The sequence below is a fragment of the Austrofundulus limnaeus genome, unplaced genomic scaffold (genome assembly GCF_001266775.1).
Source record: "Austrofundulus limnaeus strain Quisiro unplaced genomic scaffold, Austrofundulus_limnaeus-1.0 Scaffold15, whole genome shotgun sequence".
NCBI lineage: Eukaryota > Metazoa > Chordata > Actinopteri > Cyprinodontiformes > Rivulidae > Austrofundulus > Austrofundulus limnaeus.
The window spans coordinates 1,352,843-1,353,430 of NW_013952417.1; positions in this window are offsets into that span (position 1 = coordinate 1,352,843).

Genomic DNA, 588 nt, shown 5'->3' on the forward strand with positions numbered 1-588 from the left:
GTCAAAAAGCCTGTGTTTTTAGGGTTATTAGTGAAGTTTGTGTACTCAGACCAGTAATATTTGGGGTCACAAGTTTTTCACAATATTTTGTGGGTCAGAAGATAAAAAGTTTGGGAACCACTGCAATAGACCACCTTCCTTTAAATATTGTTCAGAAATTTGTGTAAACCTGTGTTGGGGGGCACTTCTTTACCAGTGTTGGATAAAGTACCACAGAGTGATACTTGAGTAAAAGTACAAGTATCTTACCAAAATTTTTTTTGGTAAAAGTTAAAGTATCCTTTAGGAATATTACTTGAATAAAAGTCTTAAAGTATCTGATATTTTTTGTACTTAAGTATTAAAAGTAAAAGTATTGATTTAAAATGAGCAGTTAGATTTTACATAATGACATTTATTAGGAGGTGACCTCCCCAAAAAAATGCAGAAATGACTTTTATTAAAATAATTTATGTTAAATTTAGGATGCACTAGTCTAAGTTTATCAAAGGTGCCCAAACCTTTTCTCCAAAATGAAAATCTATCAGAGGGCTGCAAAGGGCACAATTTATATGATGTTTTTTATATTTTACAATAACAAGCTGGAAT